This window comes from Octopus bimaculoides, chromosome 15 (genome assembly GCF_046866305.1).
Source record: "Octopus bimaculoides isolate indiv1 chromosome 15, ASM4686630v1, whole genome shotgun sequence".
NCBI classification, from domain to species: domain Eukaryota; kingdom Metazoa; phylum Mollusca; class Cephalopoda; order Octopoda; family Octopodidae; genus Octopus; species Octopus bimaculoides.
Genome location: NC_142942.1, coordinates 51,047,157 through 51,061,593, shown reverse-complemented (window position 1 = coordinate 51,061,593; position 14,437 = coordinate 51,047,157). Strand labels below are relative to the sequence as shown.

The following is a 14,437-nucleotide window of genomic DNA, read 5'->3' as shown; positions in this document are numbered from 1 at the left end:
CGTTTTTTTTTTTTGTGTGTGTGTGTGTGTGTGTATACCTTTATTTTTGGTGGTGGTCATGGAAGGGATGGGTTATAACAAGCATCACCACTACAACCATCATCACTGCAGTTATTACTACCTTCGCTTTTATCATCATCACCATCATCATCATCATTGTCACACCACCACCACCACCACCACTACTACAACTGTCATCGCCTTCCTCATCATCCCTACCATTTATCTCTACCATCATATCAGCACCAGTACCAACACTACCAATTGTCATCATCGTCCCCATCATTACCATTTTCACTACAGTCATCTCGCCAACACCAGTGCCACCACTACAACCATCATCACCTTCTCCACTACCACTACCACCCTCATCATCATATCGTCATCGCTAACACCTTACAGCAACCACCATCATCTTCTTAGCTCCTACCATCACTCCTTTATCACGTCCATCCATCACCTTCCCTACCATCACTACGATTATCACTATCATCATGATATCATTATCATTACCACATTACATTCTTTCTGCTAATAGTATAATATACTAACACACTGGTTTTAGGTTTACACTACATGTAGCTGTGTGTGTGTGTGTGTGTGTGTGTGTGTGTGTGTGTGTGTGTGTGTGTGTGTGTGTGCACCTGTTGTAATACTTACTCAGACTGTAGGAATTTGAAATCCACATCATGTATTAAAACACCTTTTATTTAATCATCTCCAATGCAACTAAAGTATCGTTCCAGTAGTCTAAACCATTAAAGCTAGAATGCTTATTGCAGTGGTACAGCGTTAAGGGCTCAGCGAGGTTTTCTAAAATACTTAACTAAATTAATTCTTTTATTTGTTTCTGTCATTTGACTGTGGCCATGCTGGAGCACCGCCTTTAGTCAAACAAATCGACCCCGGGACTTATTCTTTGTAAGCCTAATTACGGAAACATAGACACACTAACATTGGTTGTCAAGCGATGGTGGGAGGACAAACACAGTTTCAAAACAGTTTTGACCTTTTCAGTTCTTATAAAATTACATTTGGTTTACTCCATCGAAGATACCTTCCAATACCAGCAGCATGGAAATTTCTATGTGGATGTTTGGTCTGCTGGAAATAGCACTCTAATCACCTTTAAATCACACACTATCATTTTTATTGCACCTGAAAAACAAATGCGAGAGCCATAGTTTGAAACATCTTCCACCAACTCACAATGATCTTTTCACCCTGCACACATCTCCTTTTGATATTAAATGTGCCAAAGACAAGGCTTTCTGGCTATTCAACAAACTAGAAATACAAGTTAAGTCTGCCCCCAAAATCAAGTCTTCCATATTGGAAAAGGAAGGACGTATTGAATAATGTAGTTCTAGTTGGGATGGTCACACCTTTGATTACAAGTCTGTTTAGTCAGTATTGATTCGGAACTAAACATTATCTGTATGAATGCTGCAATTCCTTCTGTATACTGTCATTGTTTCTCAGTTGTTTTCTTATTGTTTAGTTTCAATGTTGTTTGTTGTTTTGAATATAGCTATAGATTTTAGCTAGCACTGAATGTAATAGGTGGATGCAAACACTTTGTTTTTATATACACTATCTTCATGGACAGAAAAGTTACAGAAATCAACCAGTCAAGCAACTGAGTACTCTCTTTAACTATTTGCAGTAATTTATTAATCAAGCTAACTGCCAAGGATGCATTACATATGCAAATTGGTTAGTCCTGTTTGCTCAAACCCATGTTAGTAGGTTTATAAGCAGTATCTCCAGAGTTAGTTTCTTTGCTGAGGGACACAACACAATAACTTAGCAGTAGTAGAATTTGAAACCATGACCATGTTGTCAGTAGCCAAGCTTTCTAAACTCACAGCCAATGGCGTCTCATTTTAATTCAAATAAATAGGTTGTTAGTCATCAACTTTGTTACAGTTTCAGCAAATCAAATATCTCCAAAGAACAAGGTACCACATGGTAACTTATCACATTCACCTGCAGTGGACAAATGCCTGAGTTTGGGGGAAGAATTGGGATGTTGGGGGGGGGGGGGGGGTAGAAAACGTTGTGGTCTGTGAATAAGCTTTGCTTTTATAGTTCAATACACTCTTGCAAGCATGTTGAGTCATATATACACACGTACATATATTTTATATCTACATGTAAATATATACACACACACACACACACACACACATGTACACATGCGTGCGTGCGCACATGTGTGTGTGTGTGTGTGTACATGTGAGAGAGAAAGAGAGAGAATGGGGTTGGTATGCAGTTTGTTTATTTTATTAGATAATTTTGTTATTGCTTATTATTGGAAATGAGATAGCAGGGAGAAGGGAATAAGGTGAGATTAAAGTTTACCTCAATCAAGATGACTAATCAATCTCATCTTCCAGCCTCTTCCCATTTGTGTAAACTTTTGCTGGCTGTTTTGCCAACGCCCCCACCCAACACACACACACACACACACACACACTGCGTTCTCACCCCCTCCACTTCAGTATCATCACATCAGACCATTAAGTTTTCTCAGGCTGGCTTACTACATCCAGCCATTCTATCAACATTTCTTATCTCCACCTACCCACCCCCACCCACTCCCATCCTCATATTTCCTCTTCACTTACCTCCCGGTCCCTTTCTCTTCTTAAATAGAGAATTCCTCTCCCCCCTTATGCTCCCCAGATACCACCCCCTCCTGCCCTCCTGTTTCTTTCTGATGAAAACTTAAAAATTTCACTTAAGCTGCCCAACACATAACTTCTTTCTTTATAATTCACCCCTAATCATTTCTTTCTAACTCTTTCTTATTTTCCTCCCTCATCCTTCCATCCTTCCCTTCCTTTTTTTATCTGAATTCTGAGAAAATACAACTTTGTTGGGCTTTTCCTTTAGATAAATATATTTCTCTGGGTGTTGTTAAGAAAAAAGAAAAAAAAAAGAAACAGAAAGTTCTCCTTCAGTTATCTAATTATATCAGAGGAAAGTATTAGTATTGGGTATTATTTTTACCCCTTTCATACAACCCCAGTTTTTCAAAGAGTTAGGTTTCTTTATTCTGTGTTGTGACCAGTCCCAACGGAATATTTAATTACAAACACACTCCGATAATAATTCTTTCTAAAATAAAGTTATTTTTTTTTATATACAATATTTGTTTGAACCATATCACATCTTCAAAAATTATTCTCCATCTTAAACTACTATAAAAGCATCTGCTACCCCCCAGAAAAGATTATGCCATACTTTAACCCTTTCATTACTGTATTTCTGCCAAAGTACAACTGCTGTCGTTTCAGATAATTTTGAAAATAATGAAGAATTTATTAAACTAATTTTTTCATTAATGAGCTGGTTTTTGGAACATAAATTAACAGGAAATTTTGAAAGAAGCTTTTAATACAGTTCGCTTTAAATATTCTTTTCGTTTCAGCCGTAGGACTGAGGCCATGCTGGAGCACCATCTTTGGTGCTCCAGTGTCATAGAACCAAAGGTGGTCTCAAGTGGTGGTGGTGGTGGTGGTGGGGGTACCAAAAGCATTAGAATGTTGCGCCGTGCCATGCTATGCCATTAACTATGCTATAGCCTACCACCTCAGCAACATCTATAGTTCATGCTACCATGGCTTAACTTCAGCTTTTCTTGTTTCAATCTTACCTTGTCTTAAAATGATATACATCATCATTTAACATCCACTTTCCATGCTGGCATGGGTTGGACAGTTTGACAGGAGATGGCCAGGCAGGAGCCTGCACCAGACCTCTGTGTCTGTTTTGGTATGGTTTTTACTGCTGGATGCCCTTCCTAACACCAACCAACCAACCACCTCAAAGAGTGGACTTAGTACTTTTTACGTGGCACTGGCACAGGTGAGGCCAGTTTTAGCATGGCTTTTACTGCTGGATGCCCTTCCTAACACCAACCACCTCACAGAGATGACTGAATACTTTTTATGTGGCACCAGCACAGGTGAGGCCAGTTTTGGTATGGTTTTTACAGCTGGATGCCCTTCCTAACACCAACCATCTCAGAGTGGACTGGATGCTTTTTATACAAGGAACCAGCACTGGCAGAGTCATTATGAATAAATAAATAGGTAGTGTCATACCAGTGTATGTTTTTTGTGCCTTGTTATGAAATTAGGTCCCTGAAAGTATTTTTGTTCCTTTTTGCTTCTTGGGATGAAGAGTGAATTGGTTTCATTGTTATTTAATTCATTGAAATCTACTTGTGTCTGCTTCCCAATAGTAGCTGGAGACTACTTGTGAAAATGTAAGCAGGTGCAGACACTGGCATGGCTGTGTGATTAAGAAACTTGTGGTACCTTGTACAAGTGTCTTCTACTATAGCCCCTTGGCTGACCAATGCCTTGTGAGTAAATCTGGAAATTGTGTGGAAGCTCATCACGTGTGTGTATGTACATACATGTATGTGTATGTGTGAGAGAGAGAGACAGACAGACAGACAGAAGTCATGTGATGTGTATGGATGAGGACAGGTGCCTAAGGAAATGTCTATCTCTAAATGTGGAGGGAACCTGTGGGAATGGTGAAACACAGCTTTGAGTTTGTAAACTTGCAAAGCGGTATGATGGCACTTGATCATTCTACAATGGTCTCGTATCTCTGTGAGTTTATGTGGCGCTGCAGGTATGAAAAACAAGACTGGTTTCAGAAGTCACTGCAGTGCATATCTCAATTTCGTTAATTTCAAATCTTTCCATCACATTGCTTTACTTCATCAGTTTTCTTTCATTGACTGTCCATGTGTTTACATTCCATTTCTGCTGCTATTTCTAGCAGCAGGTCAAAAATGTTTCATCATTTTCTTTCAATTAAATTCTTTTTTTTTTTAAATAAACTTCGTTTTTGTTTCTTTTGTTTTCTTTCTTTAAATTTGTTTTTTTTTTATTTGCTTTCATTTTTTTTTTGTTTATTTGCTTTCATTAATTCTGTTTTTAATAAAAAAACAAAAAAAAAACTGTTCAATTTTCACAGTTCCCTTTGGCTGCATTTTTAATGATAGTTTGTTTGTTGCCATGACAACTGTGGCAGCAAACAGTTTCAACTTCCGTATGTGAGGACATGGACTCATTTCATTGGTTAAAAATATATAACTTCAGATGCTTCTATCTTGTTAATTATTAACTTTTCAAAAAAAATAAATGCAAAATTTGTTGCCATCATCAAGCAAAACTACATCTGTGTAGAAAATTAGAAAACAATTCATTGAGAATTGAAAATCTTAAAGTTGTTGAAAGAAAATGAAAAAGATTCCATTTTGCCCGGTGTGTTAACACTTCTGCTAGCTATTATTATGAAATAAATATTAACACTTAGGAGTTGACGGGGCCAATCTCTTGGCCAAAAAGTCTATTGACAAAGAAGATTGTATTAGTTCATTCAATTTCCTACAAGATTATATATAGTTTGATGTATGTAAAATAGTTACTTTATTTTTTATAATTTTTGAAGTGCTAACCTTCTTTAGGGCTTGTGAAAAGGGCTCCGACTTCTTGACAATGAAACTCCAAATGCAGCTCCGTCTCCAAAGGGTTAAAGTGTAGATTGGCATTACTCTTTTACTTCTTTCAGTCATTTGACTGCGGCCATGCTGGAGCACCGCTTTTAGTCGAGCAAATCGACCCCGGGACTTATTCTTTGTAAGCCTAGTACTTATTCTATCGGTCTCTTTTGCCGAACCGCTAGATTACGGGGACGTAAACACACCACCATCGGTTGTCAAACGATGTTGTGGGGACAAAGAGACACACACAAGCACACACACACACACACACACACACACACACATATATACATATATACGACAGGCTTCTTTCAGTTTCCATTTACCAAATCCACTCACAAGGTTTTGGTCAGCCCGAGGCTATAGTAGAAGACACTTGCCCAAGATGCCACACAGTGGGACTGAACCCGGAACCATGTGGTTGGTAAGCAAGCTACTTACCACACAGCCACGAGAAAATTTTTTGTGGCATTTAATTAGTTCTTTACATTCTTGAGTTCAAACCTTGCTGCAGTTGACTTTGCTTTTAATCCTTCCTTGGTTGATCTAATAAAGTAGCAGTTCATATACCAGGGGCCATATAATTCACTGTACCCCCCTCTCCTCCCTTCCTCCTTTAAAAAAAAAAATTCTGGCTCTGTCCCCTCTATAAAAAATCATTAACATTAACATATATTTCTGGGGAGCTTTTGTACTGTTTAACCATTTTATCTTGGTAAATATCTAATGAAGCAACATCTAATTAGTCATCTTCCCCAATCAAGAAATCCACCATCAACAGGTTTGAGTGCCGATGAAATTCCTAAAAGAAGTTTTTATTACCAACAAACAAAACAAGATAATTTCTCACCAGCTGGCATTTTCTAGATATTTTGCATAACTGGAATTTCTTCGATTCTTCTCTTTTTTTTTTTCTTTTCTTTTTCCTAATATTTTTTGTGTTTGTTTTCTTTCTGTTCTCCTTTTGCTCAAAATTGTTACATAGAATTGTGGAAATTATTGCACATACTAAATCACTACAACTGCCAACATAAGTATTTTATAGACTCTTACTGCTAGTCTGGCTCTGCTACACATACAAAAGATCTTGAGTTATACCCAGCCTCACACACACACTCATCTCCCTTCCCTTCGACACTCTTCTGATGTCTTAACATCCCTGATCCCTTACTAATCACTTTGTTCAAATTCTTCCTCTCCTGCAAAGATCCTATCTAGATTCTTTCCCTACCTGCCTACTTCTTTTTACCCTATAGATATTAAAAACTAAACATCAACTGCATAACTCTCTCTCTAGTCTGAGAGGTCAATCAAAGGTCATACATAGCCAATGCACCTCCTCTAAAAACTAATATAAATAAATCACACTGCTTTATCTCAGTCTACCTAGCTGACAACAAGCACCACTTTCTGCTTTGTGGCTCATTGTTTAACCCCAGGTCAACTCTGACTGAACAGATCTTATCATCAACTTATAATGATCCTGTTTTATTTTCAGACGTTATCTAAAACCATGTTATCCAATAAATAAGTCCTTTCTTATTTAACAACAGAACATTATAATTTAGAGAGATTTAGCTATTGTGTCTCTTATGTCAACTTACAACATTGAAGCTCTCTAAACAGAGATAGCATCTAGCAGCTAAAAGCATGTACCCAAAGAGTTCATATACAAATGACATAATTTTCTGAGCCTCTGCCATCCATGATAGAATAGAAAAATTGAAAAATTGTTCTGGATCAAACCAATATGTGGATAAAATCTCTTCAGGTGCAGGCATTGTCGTGTGGTTAAGAAGTTAACTTTGTAACCACATGGTTTCTGGTTCAATCCTACTGCATGCCACCTTTTGCAAGTGTCTTCTACTATAGCCTTAAACTGGCTGGTGCCTTGTGAGGAGAATTGGTACAGAGAAACTGTATATGGAGCCCCATCAAAGTGGTGAGAAAGAATCTTAAGATGCTGGGTTCCACTAAGGAAATGACAAGGGACTGGGGGATGTGGCGATTTGCTGTACTTGATAAGATGCACCAAGCTAAGTAAAATCGCTGTCTTCCATACTTTCAGGCTTGTCCTTTCAGTTGTTGGTGCCACTTGAAAAGCACCCCATGCCAGTGCGGCATTAACGCACCCATGCCAGGGCTGCATAAGCACTCCCATGCCAGTGGCATGTAAAAAGCACCCAGCAGACTCTTTTAAGTGGTTAGCACAAAGTAGAGTATCCAGCCATGGAAACCATTCCATAACAATTTTTTTTTTAATAGTTTGGTCTGGCATTTGCAGAAACCTCCAAGACCAATAAGATCAGTGCTGTTGATGTCTTTTTTTGGAACAACTGCTAATTGACGAATGCAGGGAAAACATGGTAGTTCCAGGGGGGGATGACATTCTGGGTAGGAAGGATTGGATGCAGCAGTTGGAGGTGGGTACGAAAAGATGCGATATGAGTGGCAAGACAAAGAAAGTCAGGTGGCTCTGGTCAGTCCGGTTAACTACCATGTGGGTCAGGGGTGTCCCTATTTCTTTCATATTTCCTTTAACTGTTTAGAAATATAGTTACATTGAATTCAATGAGGGCCATTTTAGAACTGAAGTAAAAATTCATGTTTGTTTATATATCAAAGAAAAAAGTGTACATACAGATATAAACAGAAAAGTACTTGCTTTATATACATGCACTATGTGTCTACATCACCACATACTGTTATATACAGTATATTTGTACATGTTTACATTTTAAACACTTGTGTAAACATATGTTCAACTTGACTTTGTTATAATATTCAACATGACAATTTCATTATCTTAGGTATATACACTACTGTTGCTGTTGTTTAACCCCAGGTCAACCCTGATCAGGCAGACCTGTAATGAAAGATATTCCAGCTGTGTGACCCATCCTAATCTTTTTTGTTAATCTAGGACTACACTATACAATGTCTTTCCTGTTTTCAAGAGTGTAGAGTGGCATTTCAGGGAATTTTAGCTGCTTTTTCTAGCAGATCGAGTGACTGATAGTCTTTAGCGCATAGACAGTTCGCTAAACAAGTTTGAATAACAACAACAAAAAAATAAATAATAAATAATAATAATAATAATAATAATAATAATAATAATAATAATAATAATAAGCAGTGCCTACCTTTTTCTTGTAAAAATAAACTAGCAAAAATAAGTGAAACATAAAAATAAAAGATATTTTGGTTGCCTCTAAATAAGTCATAAGTAAGTATGTAAGTGACAACTCTTTCAGGCTCTTTAATAGAACTTATATGATACACACTTGAGTGCTCTTTTATAGTTACCAGTACACTTGAAGCTCTTGTTACACACTAACCGCAAGTAACAGCAGCCCATGTGTAACAAAAATATTCACAGCCATTTACACATGAATTCAGTTCTTTTCAAAGAGAGGATAAAAAAAAGAAAAGAAATAAGATAAAGAAAATAAATATTTCATCAAGATCTAGGTCTACTAATAAAATGTTTGACCTTATAAACAAGTAAAAAATGAAATATATAAAGGATTAACCATTTCTGAATTGAATTACCATTTCCGTTGGTGTAATTTTATTTGCAAACTTTATAAGTAACTTAAAAGGGTAGGCTCAGTGGTTAGAGTGTCAGACTCACAATCGTGAGGTAGCAAGTTCAATTCCCAGACCAGGCTGTGTGTTGTGTTCTTGAGCAAGACACTTTCTTTCACATTGCTCCAGTTCACTCAGCTGTAGAAATGAGTTGGGATGTCACTGGTGCCAAGCTGTATCGGCCCCTTTGCCTTTCCCTTGAATAACATTTATAGCATGGAGAAGGGAGGCCGGTATGCATGGGCGACTGCTGGTCTTCCATAAACAACCTTGCCTGGACTTGTCCCTTGGAGGGTAACTTTCAAGGTGCAATCCCATGGTCAATCATGACCGAAGGGGGTCCTTTAAGTAATTAGTGAAGTTCCTTTATATAAACTATAGAAAGATATAGGCCTAGTGGGTAGGGTATTGCACTCAAAGCTGCAAGATCATGATTTCAATTCCCAAAGAGGTAGTGTGTTGTATTCTTGAGCAAAACATGTCATTTCATGTTGTTCCAGTCCACTCAGCTGTAAATGGGTGACCCTGTAACAGGCTGGCATCCCATTGTTGGGGAATGTTGGTATGCCCAGCAAGCCAGCAGGTTGGCTTCATTTGAAAGCTACATCAATGCAAGGAAGTGCATTGTGACCAGTGGTGTATAACAAGATCTGATCCTCTGGTCAATACAATGATATAGAACGATAGATATATATGTGCATGTGTCTATTTGTGTGATACATACACACTATGAAGGGTAAAAGGGGTAAAGACCCCCTTTGGTCATGAATGTCCATGGGACTGCACCTAGAAAGTAACCCTCTGAGGCACAAGTCCAGACAAGGTTGTTAATAGAAGACCAGCAGTCGACCATGCATACCAGTCTCCCCTCTCCACATTCTATCTGGTTTACGTTCAGAGTGACCAGATCTGGCCTCTCACACCTACCCTGCAATTTAATTTTGGAAATAAATTATCACATTATCAAAATCTTGAACCTATGAGATTATGCAGGATTAATTCAAAACAATGTGAATAAAATAAGGATTACATTTGACAGAATAATCTGATTGCTAAAGGGTTAATTCCTTACTTAGAACTCTACCAAGCTTGGGGCTGGCTGGCATTTTCACTTGTGTAACAATAACCAGGCAGAGATCAGTGGATATTGATAGAGACATGGAGAGAGAGAGAGAGAGAATCATCAAAAGGGAAATTTTTCAGTGAGTCTAGATGTTCAATCTTCCAAGGAAAGCAGTAATTCTGACTAAGAGCTGACTTGGAATATGATGACCTATCCTATACACACCAACTTGGAAAGTGGACTCGAAATGATAAAGATGATATATGTGGATAGATGCATTAGACATATATATATATATGTATGTGTGTGTGTGTGTGTGTGTGTGTGTTATTATTGTCATCATCATTTTAACACCTAGTTTTCCGTGCTGGCATAGGTCAAAGGCAAGTACAATGAGTCAGTTTCTGTACAGGTACATGCCCTTCCTGTTGCCAACCCACACTTGTTTACAAGTAAAGTAATTTTATATATATGTGCACATGTGTGTGTGTATGTATATACACACACACGCACACATGTATATATGTAAAATCATCATCATTCATCATTTAATGGCTATGTTCCATGCTGGCTTGGGTTAGTCAGATTGATAAGATCTGATTTGTCCAAAGACTTCTTTGTACCCCAGTGTCTGCTTTGGTGTGGTTTCTATGGCTGGATGCCTTCGTAACACCAACCATTCTACAGCATGTACTGGGTGGACTGTCTTGTCATTGCACCAGCACTATTGAAGTCTTCAAGCTGCCTGTGGGACAAAGATCCCTTTCGATTGACTGGGGCCAATGTAGAGAGGATGGTAGCTTTATGCTATGGGATGAGGGGTTAGAGAGCGGGAAGGGCCCCAGAACATAAAAAGGTTTTTTGCTGTAGGGAGCTACACTGCTACTAACATTATAGATGAGAGAATGAGAGTGGCCAGGCTGGAGATGGAAAGAGATAAAACCAGAAGTGATGAGGTGTTGAGGTTGGATGCCACAAAATACAAGGTAAATCATGACAGAACGAAAAGTGTAGATGAGTAGAGGTTGCATGAGTATAGAAGAGTGTGAGAGATAATTGGAAATAGGGTATAGATGTGGGTTAAACATTATGAACAATTAGTGACAGATGATAAGTAGTGGGAGAGGAGGTGACAACTGTAGAAATTGGATAGGTTGAGGGTTGAAAAGCAAACAGTAGCATGCACACACACACATATACATACAGGTACAGATGTTGCTGTGTATTTAAGAAGCTTGCTTTCCAACTATGTGGTCATGGTTTTGGGCCGACCAAATCCTTATGAGTGGATTCTGTAGGCAGAAACTGAAGGAAGCCCGACATGGTTGTAAGTGAGCACAAGTGGTTGTAAATGAGTACAAGTGAGGCTGTTTGTTTCCAGTCTTCCGTGGAAAAATGTGTCTTGTCATGGTGAAACATTACCTTACTTGGAAACGGGCGAAGGCTGGTTATGAGAAGGGCATCCAGCCAGAGAAGATCTGCCTCAACAAATTCTGTCTGACCAATGCAAGCATGAAAAATGAATGTTCAATGATGACGATGATGATGATACGCACACACACACACACACACACACACACACACACACACACACACATATTAAGAGACAGACAGATATGTGTATGTTTTTGTGACATATATATATATATATATATATATATATATATATATATATAGTAATTTCTTGCCATATCGCGGTTTATTAATTAGGCTTAGTTTGATTCCTTCGTGGTGTTGTTTTGCATTTATAATAAAATATATATAAATTATAAAAATAATTTGTTAAAAAATCTACAGCACTGTACTGTTTCTACTTCGTGGATTTTCACCTATCGCGGCAATTTTGGGAATGTAACACCCGCGACAGTCGAGAGATTACTGTATATATATGCATGCGTATGTTTACATATATATACCAAGAGATAGATATGTGTGTTTTTGAGATATATACACACACACACATATATACATATATGTATACACACACACACACACACATAAACATGCACAAACACACACTGCAACTTTTCTCTGCATGGAAAAGTGATGTAATATAACAATTATGACATACACACACACACACACACACACACACACACACACACACACACACACACACACACACACACACACACACACACACACTCTATCTCACTCACAAACACGGATATTTCACTAAGTTGAAAGAGATGAAATTTATTTAAATGAATCATTGTTTTTATTAATAATAATAATAATAATAATAATAATAGTGATGATAATAATAATAATAATAATAGTGATGATAACACTAATAATAATAATAATCTCACTGAATTTCCTAAAAATCTATTCAATTACAATGTTTGTCATCATTTCCTCCCACTCAGTTTTTTTTTTATATATATATACTTAGATTCTTTTTAAAAAAAATCTGTAACCAGGACTTGAAAAGTCAGTATTTATCAGAAATTCTTGGCAGAGAAACATGTGTTATGAATAAAGCGACCTTCCCCCCTCTTTGAAGTATCCCATAATGCTTTACTGAAGCTATAGGTTGAGTAAGGAGTGTATGTACATTGTGAGACACAGGCAACATCATCTCTTATATTCTCCAACAATGCTGAAATTTCACTTTAGCACCACTCCAGGTTAGTAATATATAATAATATAGATATATATATATATGGAAGGAAAAGATTTTTCTTGAAACCTCATCAATGTTTTCCCCATTTGTGTGTGTGTGTTTATTGTTGGATGTTATATGAAATTATATATTTTAAATTTAATTGTATAAATTCAGCCTTAACAACAACAGCAACAACAACATTCTGTGTTCAACATGAATACATACTTCTGTTGTTGCATCACCAAATTATTTTTATGTTTTAATTAATAGATTTTTATCTAACTCTTCTGCTGTTATTTGTATTGTATATCTGACACTTCCATTTTTTTTTCTTTCTGTTAGTTTTTTTCTTCTTCTTCTTCTTGTTCCTCTCCTCTTTATTTTCATAACATAGACTAAATTACATTATTAGACAAATCCCTCATTACTTTTATGCATTTTTCTTCTGCTTCTTCTTCTTCTTTTTGCCTTAAATTCTAGTTAGATTTCAGGAATTTGTTTTCCCTTTTTCTTTCTTGTTTTTTTTTTTGTTTCAGTTGGTAGGGTTTTAGTGGTAGGGGTGGAGTGTGGCAGTTTTTTTTTGTTTTTTAGTTGACTGTCTATGTAACATGTCATATCATGTCACACCATCTCCCTATGCTTAATATATTTCAAAACAATCACACACACAATATGTAATGGGTGTACACACTCACACACGTGTGTCTATAATATACAATTATATATGTTTGTGTATGTTTGTCTGTGGGCATAATACGTGTTTTATATATATATATATATATATATGTATATATATATATATATATGTATATATATATATATATATATATATATATATATATATATATATATATATATATGTGTGTGTGTGTGTGTGTTTTGTGTTTGTTTTTATGTTATAATAAAAACAATTTTCATAAACTGAAGGATTACTCAATACTTTTGGCAAAGTACAAATTTATTATTTTTTAAAAACAATTCTGTTGACAGTAACTTTAAAGTTTCAGCCAGGCATAGATACAGCAAAAACCTACATACATACATACATACATACAAATATATATACATATAGATAGATAGATAGATAGCTGGATGGATGGATAGATAGATAGATAGATAGATAGATGCATACACACATTAGAATATACACGCTTACAGTGAATACAAGTGTCAGAAATGTATGCAGAAGATAAAAAAAAAAAGATAAAGAGAGTGGGGGGACTGAGGTGTTGCAGTCAATCAATAACGATGTTGCTTTAAACAGGATCCCAAAAGTGCTGTTTATTAAGCTCTATCATTACTGTCACACCGAAGAAGTAAAATAGCCTCTTTTTCACCATTGTTATTGTCACATTGCTCTCTGGTTGGTGTCTGCTTCATAATGTTGGGCATTTTCTCTGCAAGGCACTGCTTCCTTCAGTCTTCAGTCCCTGCTAATTCTGTCTTTTACTTCTTTCTGATTTTTTCCCCCTTCTTTTGTTCTGAACCTTCTTATTACTACTTCTCCTAGCCCCCTTTTTTTTTTCTTTTTTTTTTGCCAATATCTAGTTACTTTAGGCAGGATTTTTTTGTTTGTTTTTTGCTTGTTTGTTTCTTTCAGACAAGTGTGTAGGGGATAGTGAGAGGAAGGGAAGCATGGGTAGAGGGG

The 14,437-nt window shown here is 36.8% G+C and overlaps 1 protein-coding gene across 3 annotated transcripts in view; it reads left to right on the top strand.

The window, feature by feature from the left end:
- Nucleotides 1-14,437, top strand: part of LOC106870810 (uncharacterized) — a 138,094-nt gene that overhangs the window by 95,873 nt on the left and 27,784 nt on the right. The gene's annotated exons all lie outside the window — the stretch shown is intronic.